The 13,974-nt window shown below is 45.6% G+C and overlaps 1 long non-coding RNA gene across 1 annotated transcript; it reads left to right on the top strand.

The window, feature by feature from the left end:
• The first annotated feature begins 1,454 nt into the window (after positions 1–1,454).
• LOC117502426 lies at positions 1,455–12,166 on the top strand. The gene is made up of 3 exons (XR_004558292.1): positions 1,455–1,578; positions 7,306–7,307; positions 12,153–12,166. It is a non-coding gene; the product is annotated as an uncharacterized LOC117502426 (long non-coding RNA).
• The last annotated feature ends 1,808 nt before the right edge of the window (positions 12,167–13,974 follow it).

Genomic DNA, 13,974 nt, shown 5'->3' with positions numbered 1-13,974 from the left:
CGCATGTCGGTGACAGTTATACTGAATTTATGAGACGAAATAAATGGTCAAAATTCCTTAAAAATGAGAATATAGGAATGAACATTATAAAAATCACACATACGAGGTCTGTCAATAAAGTATAGGTCCTTTTTTATTTTTTTTCAAAAACTATATGGATTTCATTCATATGTTTTTACATCAGACATGCTTGAACCCTCGTGCGCATGCGTGAGTTTTTCCACGCCTGTCGGTGACGTCATTCGCCTGTGAGCACTCCTTGTGGGAGGAGTCATCCAGCCCCTCGTCGGAATTCCTTTGTCTGAGAAGTTGCTGAGAGACTGGCGCTTTGTTTGATCAAAATTTTTTCTAAACCTGTGAGACACATCGAAGTGGACACGGTTCGAAAAATTAAGCTGGTTTTCAGTGAAAATTTTAACGGCTGATGAGAGATTTTGAGGTGATACTGTCGCTTTAAGGACTTCCCACGGTGCGAGACGTCGCGCAGCGCTCTCAGGCGCCGTCGTCGGCCTGTTTCAAGCTGAAAACCTCCACATTTCAGGCTCTATTGATCCAGGACGTCGTGAGAGAACAGAGAAGTTTCAGAAGAAGTCGGTTTCAGCATTTTATCCGGATATTCCACTGTTAAAGGAGATTTTTTTAATGAAAGACGTGCGGATGGATTGCAGCGTCGGCTCGCAGCCGCCGCGACGCTCTGCCACAGGAAAAACACCTCTGTTGGAAGCCTTAAGGACAAGTTGGAACATGTCCAGCTGTTAAACAATTTCTCATATACTCACTCCACTGAAAGCCATCAAAAGCCGCCTGGATTTTACAAATGGTTATCAACACGGAGGTGTTTTTCCTGTGCCGCCGCACCGCGTCGGCTGCGTCCCGACACGTGGACCCGTCCGCACGCCTTTCAAAAAAAAATCTCCTTTAACAGTGGAATATCTGGATAAAATGCTGAAACCGACTTCTTCTGAAACTTCTCTGTTCTCTCACGACGTCCTGGATCAATAGAGCCTGAAATGTGGAGGTTTTCAGCTTGAAACAGGCTGACGATGGCGCCTGAGAGCGCTGCGCGACGTCTCGCACCGTGGGAAGTCCTTAAAGCGACAGTATCACCTCAAAATCTCTCATCAGCCGTTAAAATTTTCACTGAAAACCAGCTTAATTTTTCGAACCGTGTCCACTTCGATGTGTCTCACAGGTTTAGAAAAAATTTTGATCAAACAAATCGCCAGTCTCTCAGCAACTTTTCAGACAAAGGAATTCCGACGAGGGGCTGGACGACTCCTCCCACAAGGAGTGCTCACAGGCGAATGACGTCACCGACAGGCGTGGAAAAACTCACGCATGCGCACGAGGGTTCAAGCATGTCTGACATAAAAACATATGAATGAAATCCATATAGTTTTTGAAAAAAATAAAAAAGGACCTATACTTTATTGACAGCCCTCGTATGTGTGTTTAAAAAACTGATTTGGAGAAACTCTGCAGTGATGTTCAGAAGCAGAAATCACATAAAGCAGCTGAGAACTGAACTTTAACAGGCCGTTATTTTCCAAAGATGTTTATTTTAGATGGCTTAATGTAGTTTTATGTTCAAGGAAATTAATTCTAGTCAGAATTAAAAAAAAGCTGCTGATTTTTGTTATTTTTCAAAGTTATTAGGCTGCACCTCTGTGTTTCATTTATTTCAAAGTAAGTTACCTCTTACTATTTTGGGGGGAGTTTGGAGGGGTCCTGCTGTTTGTGCTGGGGGAGTCTTGGGTGTTGGGAGGCCTTGTGTGCTTCCTGGCCTGGGGGATTGGGTCTCACCTCTTGTCTGGGGGTTGGGCCCTGCCCTCGTATGGCTCAGTGGTCCCTGCCCGCAGTTTGGGTTCGGGTGCAGTGGCTCCTTTGCCCCCCCGTCCACACCACTGCTTCCTACTCCCTTTGGGGACCTTGGCCCGGGTGGTGTGGTTCTGGCACCCTGCGTGCTTTTCTTGGGTATGGGGTTGCTTCCTATGCCTCCGTGGGGCAGGGTGCGTTGTCGGGGTACCACCAGACTGCACCCCTGTTGGTTCATCATGCAGCTCTGGTGGCTGCCCTTCCTGGCACCTGTGCCCTTCCGTTGCCCTTTTTCTCCTGGGGCCCTGCGTCCTGGACCCATTTCCCTCATTGCTTGCGGTCGGCCGTATGTCTTCTGACGTGCCGGAGTGGTCCATGTCATGTGGTAAGGTTCTGTATTTTTGTCTTGGCCCAACACACCAGCTACAGTAGTGATCGGATATTTAGCTGTGATCTGGGTCTCTGTGTGTGGATGGTTGTGTGTTTGTGGCCATCACCACAATTTGGTTTTGGGTGCTCTCTAGGGGATCAAGACTCTGGTGTCCTAGATTAGGGTATGGATGCTCACTAATTAGACAACAGACTGTTGCTTTCACTACTTGTTCATGTATGGTTGTTTGTCCTGATATGTTGTATGGTTGGGGCCCCATCTCCGCAGTGTCTCACTTCACAGCTATTGCCTTCACCACTTGTCTTTCGTTCTTGTCTGTCTTTGTGTAGGATGTTGTAGGCTGATCAGGAAGGGTGAATGGGGGTCACACTCCATGTTCACTCACGCACTACATACCTTCTGTCTTGCAAGAATAAATTGCATATATGTGTATTAATGTTCATAAATCGTTCTGCCAGTGTGGCACTTACCATTACTATATATGCAGACAGGGGGGAAAAAACAAACTAAAAGAAGGAAAAAATGGGAGCGATACAGGAGCAGGAGTCATTCTGCATGGGAGCAGGATGGGAGTGGGACTCATTTTACCAGGAGTAGGACCGGACAGGAATTTGTTTTTTTTTACTCTGGCCCGGGATTGGGTTGGGACAGGAATTATTCTGTGTGAGTGGGATGGGACAGGAGTAAAATCCACTCCCGTGTCACCAGTGGTGGGCACAGCTAACCAAAAAGTTAGCTTTGATAACCATTAATCAGACAACTGAAAAGTTATCTTTTATGGTGATAAACCGATAAACTGCTAAAAAAAAAAAAGAGATCTTTATTACAGATAACCGATAACTATTAGTATTGATTTGGACGAGGCCACATCAGATTACACTGTCGGCTTCTGATAAACCAGTTTCACTTTAAGCACTGCAGGGGCTGCTGGGTAAATTCAAGGATCACACAAAGAACACACGAAAAATGAATAAATAAAAAAATAAAATCCCAAACACTGTCATCATCATCTTTCAAAAGCAGTAAAACATAGTATTAGAAGTCAGTTTATCTCGGTATTAGATACACCATCATTTACGAGCTAAAACCTGCCGCTTTTTTTGCATGCTTTGAACCCTGCAGCAACAACCGAAATACATCCATTAATGCATTGATTGGCTGAGTAAAATACACGTAGAAAATATAAATTCTTACCTGTTAGTTTCAGTTGGATTCATCTGAATAAATAATCCACATAAAGCGTCCTTTTTAAAAATCCAAAACAGTGTCTAAACGTGAAGAAAAGTCCTTCCCTCTGTACACACAGCTGCGTCATGAGAGCCCTTACCAAAAAGTAGTATATGCAAGTATGTTTCAAGTATACTTCTAGTTTACTTTTTATATACTTATCAGTACTATTTTTTGGTAAGGGAGCTCCTCTCCCCCACCGAGTCTTGGCGCTTAAATTACAGCCACAAAGAAATACAATAAAATAATGCTAGTCTGTTTTGTTTTTGTGTCGAGTGTACAAGTCACTGTAATGTCCAAAGAGAACCTGAACTACACTACCCACAATACTCCCTGCGTCGATCGGCCAATCATGTTTGAAACACAGCAGTTTTGCAAAGGTGCAGCTTTGCGTTTACACAAGTTCAACTCAAGCCAAAGGGAAGTCAGATGGGATGATCCAATTCCAGAGAATTTGCATTCACAGTGGCAGGAGTGGAAGAAGGGTCTCAGAAGGTTAAAGAAAATCACAATACCCACATGTTACCACCCTCAAGACTTTGGCAACATTGTAAGGGTGGAGCTGCACCACTTCTCAGATGCCAGTAATTCAGGATATGGCTCATGCTCCTACCTAAGGTACAAAAATAACAGGAACAACATCCACTGCAGTCTTGTAATGGCAAAGGCAAGGGCAGCACCTTCAAAGATCACAAGCATACCAAGGCTAGAACTCTCAGCTGCAGTCACATCAGCCAGAATGAGTGTTATGCTGAAGGCAGAACTGGAGAAGAAAATCAATGAAGAATTCTTCTGAACTGACTCCCAAGTAGTGTTGGCTTACATAAACAATGAGGTACATAGGTTCCATGTTTTTGTGGCAAACCGCATTCAACTAATAAGAGAGTGTACAGATCCAAATCAATGGCACTATGTTGATAGGACACAAAACCCAGCTGACTATGCCTCCAGAGGTCTTCAGGCAGCAGAAATCTCCTCCGCTACCTGGTGATCAGGGCCAAAGTTTCTATGGGAGAAAGAGGTGCTCCCACCCCCAAAGCTCTCAACAGAGTTGCTTTACCCGGAGACCCAGAAGTTAAATCTATTCAAGTACTTGCAACCCAGGTCAGCGAAGATAACCGCCTCAGCCAATTTTCCATCTGCACAACACATGTGAAAGTAGTTGCCAGAATCAAAAGACTAGGGTCTAAGCTAAAACATCACAGTGACATTGTGACTGTTGACGAATGCAGAAGAGCTGCTGCGGTGTTGATTAAACTTGCCCAAAAACAAGCCTTTCCCCAAGAACTAAGGAGACTTCAAAACACTTTGATTAAAAAGTATTCCTTTAATTTTTTCGAGCAGTGTACATTTTTACCTGTTGCACTGGAAATTTTGCTCTGTATGATTGTGGTGTTGCTACTGTTTTGACTGAGTTTAGCTTGTAGCCATAGAAACAGGTTGATTATCAAATAGATGATTTTATAAAGATCACGTGCAGCTTGAAGGTGAAGTGTGCAAATGTACCTTCACAGTCCTCAGTAGGAGTCTATTTATCAGGATTAGATACACAGCAGTGTTTCACTTGCCTCCACTGTCCTTCCTGCTCACAGCAATGTCCTTCATGGCAAATTAACATACACATGAAATAGTATGTCTCAGTCAAATCAGTTGTACTATGTGTCTAACATTTGCAAATTAATTTATTATTGAATGAACCCATTTATTATTGATTTGAGCGCTTTGATGTGCTGCCTCAGATTGTTTGGTGTTCAAATCATAACCATCCATCTGTTAAAGGTAGACAGACCTTTTCCTGTTCCACAGCAAGCCATAAGCCGTAGCTGAATGAGGCAAGAAGTCGAATGGAAACTATAGTCTGTTCATGGGGTTGGGTCGTCCTGAGTGGTTGTCCATCAGGACCTCGCCACATCAGCAGTGGATCTGGACCTCCTGAAAGTAGCAGTCTATCTGCCACAGTCAGGTGATACATGGGTATCCTTTTGGCCTTCTCTGAGACGCCTGTGCACTGGATCATGGTTCACGGATCACAATTCTGTAGTGGGGCAGATGCAGTGATGCATAACAAAGAATGCTCCCAGACCTGACCTGAGGAACCCCGTGCTGACTGCATCAGGTGCTCAAAACATCATACCTGTGTCAGTGAAGGCAAAGCAGGTATACAGTAGGCACTGCTTGACTCTGTGGTTGCATGTTTGGTTTGTGTATGCAATATCTTGTCAAAGATCAAAGAGAATCTTGGTATGCAAGGTCATCTCAGTAAGACTTTGAACAGGTTTGGCAATGGGTTAATTTTAATTCTAATGGTAGCCACTAGGGTGGTAACTGAAAAAAGATTGCGAACACAATATCTTGACGAAGAGTTTGCAACTTAAGGTCAAATTTGGTACACGGTCACCTTGTTAAAACATCTGGTGTATTTGATGTTGGGTGCATTTCAGTTGTAATTTTGACCAGCAGGGGACAGATTTTCTGAAATCCAGTGTATGTGACAGCGCCTTCATTGATTGAGGTCATACTTGCTGCTGTAGTTTATACCTTGTTAAAAATCTTGCACAGGTTAAAGGTTGGGCTGAGCACTGTAGGTTTGGATAAGTGTCTTGTTCTTGTTGCCCCACTGTTATGGTTAAGGTCCGGACAGGACCGAATTGGTCTGGTACTGAACCCAAATGGAGGGAGCAATAAAGAGAGTTGAAATGAGCAAATGAGGATCTATTGACAATAAATGTGCAACAGAAAATGAATAATGAGTCAGGAGAGCTGGAGAGTGGTATGAGTGGGAATCCAGGACAGAAACCTGTGTCAGGTGGCCGCTTCCGGAGCTGAGGAGGAGTAGGCGAGTTCTGAGGAAACAAGGAAACAGAGGTGAGTGGAATGCACTTATAACGCTGACAGCTCAATTCAGGAATGTTCAAAGTTCAGCAATGCAAGCAGCAGCACAGAATGATTCAGTTCAGCTTCGCTGGCACAAAGTTCAGAAATGTTCAGGGTCAGAATCACTGACAATTCTCTCAAGGTCAGATTAACTGACAGTTCAGTTCAGGAATGTTTAAGGACAGAATAAGCAGATGATTCTTCCAGGCTGAGCTCTGTAAGAGTAGAATCTCAGGAGCGCAGAACGAGCAGCAAACTTAGCTGGTACATGCAGAGCGACGAGGTTTGGAGGCAGGGTGCAGGTGACAGCTGGACAGCTGATCGTCCCCAATTTGGTGTGGAAGTAATCAGGAAGAAACACAGGTGCTGTGCATGGAAGCTCAAACAGGAAGGTGTGTGGAAACACCAAAATAGCAAGCTTTGCTCAGACTCATATTGAGTGTTTCACAAACACTGTAACTTAATAATAATAATAATAATAATAATTAAAAAACTGAGTGCGAGGCTTGCATGTTCAACCTCCAGCAGGAATGTATCTGCTGAATTGCAGAGAAAGAGGCATTAAAAAAAAATTAAAGGCAGGTGTTGTGAAAGTGTAGTGACACGGACCCACAACAGGGGGCGCAAAGGAACGGACAATAGAAGAAGTTAAATCTGAACACTTTACTGTTGTGAATGCCACAACTACACACAGCAGATTTCAGAATGAATACAAAGTCAATCAATCAAGGTGTCGTGTGGGCAGGCTCGACGATAGGAGACATCCGTCTGGAGAAGAACCGGAACCACACGATTTCCTCCGCCACCGAACCAGGAGAATACTGGAGCCACCAAGTCCCGAGTTCCCCCAGGTGGCCACCATCTCCGCGTGTCGGATCTGGTACTGCTGGCGAAGAGCAAAAACAGTCAGCAAGTCAGGTGGGAAAACACCTCCACCTTAACACCAGAAAGCTGGCACGTGCAGTAGTAAGTGTACTTATCAAAGGTTTGGAGTGAAGACGTCAGTCCAAACCCAGCCTCCAGCTACAAGCACTCACAAAACCTACTGCAAGAATAACACAAGCAAATACTGTCTGTGGTAGACAAAACAATGGCTGAGAACAAATTACCTCCTTGATAGGACGATATCTCTGCGACGTGGTGGAGGTGTCGTCCTGCTTTTATCAGGGGTGAGGTGTAGATGATTGGTGACAGCTGTCATAGCCGATGAGTAACAGCTGTCACCTTGGCGCTCTTGTGGGGCGGCAGCGCCCTCTCGTGCCTGAAGCCCGCACTTCAGGCAGGGCGCCCTCTGGTGGTGGGCCAGCAGTACCTCCTCTTCTGGCGGCCCACACAACAGCAGGTACCCAGTCTACCAACCTTAAAAAAAAAAAGGTTAAATTTTACAAGTTGGGGGAAAAAACAAAACAAATTACATCCCATCGCAATTTCAGCAAAATGTCAACACTGGTGCAGCACCATTGTGCCATTGCTTAGGGAGAGCCCTGGACTATTGATGTTTAAAAATGCAAAAGTACTTTTTATCCGATTACTCAATTAATCACCAGAATAATTGATAGAACACTCAATTACTAAAATAATTGATAGCTGCAACCCTAGTGCCAACTTAGGAGACTTGGTCAGGGGCCGGGGTCCTGTGCTGGTCTGCATGGCTTTGGGTCCAGGTCTTGGTCTTGAGGAGGGTGGAATGGACCGTTCTCCACACTCGACTGCATCTCCTGAGGTGGAGTTGTACAGACAGAACTGCAATTTGTTCTTCTTGAGATGGGAACAGAGGAGGTTGGTATCCCAGAGATGCTTCAAATGGTGAATGTCCAGTTGCTGATGAGATTTGACTGTTGTGGGCATACTCCTCCCAGGGTAGATGGAAACTCCATTCCGTTGGGTGTGAAGAATAAACACATCTCAATACTGATTCCAGATCCTGGTTGGTCCATTCCACCTGTCCATTCATCAGGGAGTGGAATCCAGATGGCAGGCTGACCAAGGCCCCCAGGGCAACACAGAAACTTTTCCAGACTTGTGAGGTGAACTGGGAACCTTGGTCTGAGATGATATCCTGGGGAATGCCATGCAGCCAGATGACGTGGTGGACCAGGAGCTCTGCGGTCTCCTGGGCAGAGGGCAGCTTCTGCAGAGCCATAAAGTGGGGTGCCTTGGTGAATCGGTCCATGGTCGTGAGGATGACAGTGTTCCCCTGGGACGGCGGAAGGCCAGGGAAAAAGCCAGGGACGTGCCGGAGTAGGAAGCAGCTGGAGAAGTCCGGCTGGAGGTCGGTGTGCAGTCTTGCCCCTGGCACATATGGAACATGCTTGGATATATTCACAGATGTCAGCCTGGACAGAGGGCCACCAGAAGCATGGTAAATCACATCCAGGGTCTGGTGGATTCCGGGATGGGAGGCCAGTTTGGAAGCGTGGCAGAACTGGATAACTGCGGACCGGGCTTCTGGTGGCATGTAGAGTCATTCGGATGGTCCGCCACCGGGATCAAGATGGCGTGCCAGGTCATCTTGGATGACTTTCTACACATCCCGGGTAAGTGCCACCACTACCGTGGACCAGGGAAGGATGAGGTCTGGGGTCCCTGTGGGGTACGGTGGATCAAATTGCTAGGAAAGGGCATCAAGTTTCCCATTCCTCTTCCCTAGGTAATGGTGAACCTAAAGCGCCTGAAGAATAGCGACCTCCTGGCTTGCTGGGAGTTGAGATGTTTTGCAGACTGAATATATTCAAGATTTCTTTGGTCAGTTCACACAGTGAATGGCACTGCAACTCCCTCCAGCCAATGTCTACATTCTGACAGAGCCTCCTTGATGGCCAAGAGTTCCTGATTGCCAAAATCATAATTTCTCTCAGCGGGAGTCAGAAGCCAAGAGTAGAAGGCACACGGGTGCAGGCTGTTGTCCCCCTCAGCCTTTTGTGACAGTACAGCCCTGATCACTAGGTCTCAAATGTCCACCTTGACAATGAACTGACGGTCCCAGTCCACCTGTGTGAGAATGGGAGCTGAGGATAATGCTGTTTGAGTTGGGACAAAGCAATAACAGCATGTGGAGACTATTGAAAAGAAAGTTTAGTGAAATTAGCAAAACCTAGGAATTGCTGGAGTTGTTTTCTGGAAGACGGAACTGGCCACTCAGTGACAGCCTTGACTTTGGCTGGATCTGGTTCAATATGAATGGGGGAGATAATGAACCCGAGGAAAGACACTGTGTCATGGTTGAACTCACATTTTTCAGCTTTGATGAAAAGACGGTTCTCGAGGAGTCGCTGGAGGACTTAATGGACATGTTGGATGTGAGTAGAGGAATCAGGAGAAAAGATCAGAATATCATCTAGATAGACGAACATGAACCGGTTGAGGAAGTTGCGCAGAACATCATTCACCAACACCTGAAAGGTGGCAGGGGCATTGGTGAGGCTGAAGGGCATGACCAGGTACTCAAAATGGCCTAGCGAAATATTGAAGGCCGTCTTCCACTCGTCTCCCTCACAAACGTGGACCAGGTGGTAAGCATTCCTTAAGTCTAATTTGGTGAATCGAGTTGCCCCATGCAAGGAACTGAATGTGGAATCCAGTAGGGGCAGAGGGTACCAATTGCGAACTGTGATGTCATTCAGTCCCTGGAAATCTATGCAGGGGTGAAGGATCCCATCCTTTTTCCAGACAAAAAAGAAACCGACCCCCACGGGTGACGATGAGTGAAGGATCAACCCAGCTGCCAGAGAGTCCCGGATATCCTTAGATCTCCATAGATTCATGTTCCGGATGCGAGAGGTTGTACAAATGACTGGACAGTATCGTCGCACCCGGAAGGAGATCTATGGTGCAATCGTAAGGCCGGTGAGGAGGAAGGGAGAGTGCATGATCTTTGCTGAGCACTTCCACTAGATCATGGTACTCAGGCGGAACTGAGGACAGGTCTGGAGGTGAACTGAGTGACTCCCTGACAGTTACGCTGGGAGAAACTGAAGATTGAAGGCACCCATGGTGGTGAGCTTCACTCCACTGGGTAACGGCCCCGGACAGCCAATCAATCCAGGGACTGTGCTTAATGACACAGTGATGCCTTAAAACCAGGGGTGAGGAAGAGGGAAGAAGGAAAAATTGAATAACTTCCTGGTGAATACCCGACACCACTATCGTGACCGGCTCGGTTTCATGAGTGACATACGGAAGCGATGTGCTGTCTAAAGCGTAGACCATGAGAGGAACAGGAAGGGGTATGACAGGTATTTGAGCATCAGACACAATTTTTTGATCCAGAAAATTGCCCTCTGCTCCAGTGTCTATGAGTGCAGGATATGAAAGAGACGAAGCTTTAAACAGAATTGTAGCCGGGATTTGACTGCGCCCCGATGAGCCACCCGTGAATTTGGCTTGGCTTATCCCTAACCCGGTCTCTATGGATGAGCGTTGTCTTTTGGCTGAACGGGGCAGTTGTTGTTTACATGTCCTTTTGTAACACAATAAATACATGCTCCGGTTGCCAGTCTCCACTGATGTTCTTCTGGGGATAATTTGGCCCTGCCAAGCTGCATAGGCTTGTCAGCAGGGGGAGCTGGAGAGCTGGAGGGGGGAACCCAGTGGAGCTCAGGAGGAATGGATCTGATCGTTGTTGGGGAGGAGCCCGAGTGGAGACAACCTGGTAAGCCCCACGGCTTTTCTCACAATGGCGCTCCCTCAACTGGCTGTCTAAACGGATAACCAGAGCAATAAGCTTATGTAAATCCTCCAGTTTGTCCCAGACTGCCAGTTCATCTTTGAGCAGCTTGTTTATACCCTTAACAAAAACACTTCGCAACGCTGGAGCATTCCAGCCGGCCTCCGCTGCAAGAATGCCGAAGTCGTTGGAATACTCCTCGGCATTCCGATGCTCCTTTTTCAGTGAGACCAGCCGCTGACCGGTGGAATGTGCTTTTATCGGATGATCAAAAACTAAGCGGAGTTCACGAAGCCAGAGAAGGAATTAAGCAATGGTGACTCAGTGCTCCAAAGAGCCGTGGCCCAAGCCTGCGTGTCACATCAGAGCAGATTTGTCACATATGTGACGCAACTACTGTCGGTGGAATACTGTGACGGTCATTGGGAGAATACTAGTGAACACTGCACCAGAAAAGCTGCACAGGTTTCAACACAACTGGCATATGGTTCAGGATGACAAATAAATGGTTCTGGAGCCGGAGCTACCGACACGAAGGAGGTAACTAACTGCACGGAAGAAGGAGCACCCTGCTTGCTGAGGGGCGAGTTGTGTAATGAGAGTGTCTGAGTGATTAACCTGGGTGTAGAGAGTTTGCACCTGATCCCCGATTGTATCCACGGACTGCTGAATTTCTCCCAGGAGCCAGCCTTGAAGGCTGAGGGTTTGTTGGACTTGGTTTGCTCCTGCTGAGTCCATGATGTTGACCATAAACTTCTGTTATGAACTGGACTGGTACTGAACCCAAATGCAGGGAGCAATGAAGAGAGTTGAAATAAGCAAATGAGGATTTATTGACAATAAATGTGCAACAGAAAATGAATAATGAGTCAGGAGGCCTGGAGAGTGGAGACAGGGCCCGCTCCAGGAAGTGGAAGTTGGAAATTGCAGCGCAGACAGAACCAGATAGAAGGATATGGTAAGAGTGGGAATCTAGGGCAGGAACCAGTGCCAGGTGGCCACTCACAGAGCTGAGGAGGAGGAGGAGGAGGTGAGCTCTGAGAAAATGAGGAAGTAGCAGGCACAGAATGATTCAATTCAGCTTTGCTTGCAGTTAGAACAGAAATGTTCAGGGTCAGACTCACTGACAGTTCTCTCAAGGTCAGATTAACTGACAGGAATGTTTAGGGACAGAATAAGCAGAGATTCTTCCAAGGTGAACTCTGTGAGAGTAGAATCTCAGGAGCACAGAACAAGCAGCAAATGTAGCTTGCAGATGCAGAGCGAGGAGCTCTGGATGCAGGTTGCAGGTGACAGCTGGACAGCTGATTGTCCCCAAATTGGCGTGGAAGTAATCAGGAAGAAACCCAGGCATTGATCGTGTAACCTCATACTGGACACCACTGTTCAGGGCTTGACATAACCATTTGGCCGCTGGCCCAGCACCGATTTGGCCCACTTTAGGCCACTACGGGCCAGTACAATTTATCAAATGATGGCCCGCTCGGGCCACTCCAAAAATATGCAAAATTCTGTTTATTTTACCATATTTTCCAGTGGCAAAGTCGAATTTCTTCACATCTCCATGTCATCAAACTTCACAGAGTCCACCATGTTTGTTTTGGTCTTCTTCTTCTTTCTTTGTTTTGGTCTTGCACCACGGACCACATCTCGCATCATGTATCCTTAAGAAATGATTCGATCCACCGATATCAATAGTCTTTTTGCTTAAGGATTCCCTTATCGGTCCTTCAGAGCGGCCGTTGTTTTTGAGGGTCTTTGTTGGGAAAATGATCATTTCTCTACGTTGATTGCAGACCCTGCAGCGGGTCTGTAATCAGCCGCTTCTGCAGAGTGACTGCACTTTGAAGCGTGAACCAATGAAGCAATGGTTCAATCCACTGGGTCATTGGACTTTTTCTTAATTTTTCCCCACTAAAACCCTAAAGAGCATATACCTGTAATATATACCCTTTTATGTTAAACTGACCTGTTATGGTCTTCTGAAACAGTTGAAGTATTTTATAACTTAAAAACAGGACCGATGCTAATGCGTTAGCATGTCTATGGCGTTTTCAATGTTAAAGTTAGCATTAGCTGTTGGCATTTCAGCACGTTTGTGTGCATTTGTTTTCTGTATAATAATTAATGGCTCAGCGCTTGTTGTCGTAAAAGAGTCAAATGTATTAAAAATTGTAATATTTTTAATTTATTTTTATTTATATATTAATAATAATAATAGCAACAACAACAGCAATAATAGTAATAATAACGCTTCAGAAGCGGGACGTCTGCTTCTTAACTCCTCTGAAAGACATTAAAACATGTCAATTGTGACTGTGAGTCACTTTTGTGCAGATTAAAGTCGCTAAGTGGGATCTTGTCTTGTGGCAGTCAAGAAACGAGAATCGTCCTCCGTTCCCTTGGCACAGCTCCAAACGCTGCGCAGCTCTCTGCCAAAACAGAGTCCAGTCAGAATTAATAACTTCAAAATGAATTGCCGCTTTAAATAAGATGACACCTCTTTCCAAACGCTGTAATACAGAAAATAAACTACAATCGACTAAAACGTTTTTTTCTTCCCAAAATGAGACGTCCTTCATTCTTTATGAATTAAACTGATGCTGATGTGAAGCACAGCCAGCTGCAAGAGCTCAGCTCAGAGGTATGGAAAGACATTCATGACAATAATGTCTGAAAGGAAATGCTTTTGACAAAAACTACAGATTTTGTTTATTTCTATTTATATTCAGAGATCAAGGAGCCACCATGTAGAGTTTATTTAGGTCCAGAGTTTAAGGATCCAGTGACCAATTTCATATTTATTTACTTTAAGAGTCAATAAAATGTTGTTGACATAGAAAACCTTTAAAGCCTACTTTTAGTACACAGAAAATTCACAAGCGGTATTGATAAGGAATCGGATCGATAAGCGGAATCGATAATGGTATCAATATTGATAAAATCTTATCAATACCCATCCCTAACCATGTTCCATGCTCCCGCAGAATCTCACGCATAT

The sequence above is a fragment of the Thalassophryne amazonica genome, chromosome 2, assembly GCF_902500255.1.
Source record: "Thalassophryne amazonica chromosome 2, fThaAma1.1, whole genome shotgun sequence".
Lineage (NCBI taxonomy): Eukaryota > Metazoa > Chordata > Actinopteri > Batrachoidiformes > Batrachoididae > Thalassophryne > Thalassophryne amazonica.
This window is presented reverse-complemented; position numbering and strand designations above follow the sequence as displayed.